This window comes from Triticum aestivum, chromosome 2B (assembly GCF_018294505.1).
Source record: "Triticum aestivum cultivar Chinese Spring chromosome 2B, IWGSC CS RefSeq v2.1, whole genome shotgun sequence".
Lineage (NCBI taxonomy): Eukaryota > Viridiplantae > Streptophyta > Magnoliopsida > Poales > Poaceae > Triticum > Triticum aestivum.
This window is the reverse complement of record NC_057798.1, coordinates 670,601,353-670,601,619: the sequence shown is the minus strand read 5'-3', so window position 1 is coordinate 670,601,619 and position 267 is coordinate 670,601,353.

Genomic DNA, 267 nt, shown 5'->3' with positions numbered 1-267 from the left:
TAACCTATCGAACCCACAACTTTCCCTCTCCGGCTCCTCTGCCCGAAAACACGAAACACCGGGGATATTTTCCCGGATGTTTCCCCCCTTAACCGGTACCACCTCATACCACGCTAGGGCACGCCTAGCATCGTTACTTGTCTTGTCATGCATCGATATGCATCTATTTACATGGTATTCATTGTTTCTTCCCCCTCTTCTCTCCGGTAGACTACGAGACCGACGCTGTTGCTGCCCAGTTCGAATACGGAGTTGATGACTCCTCTC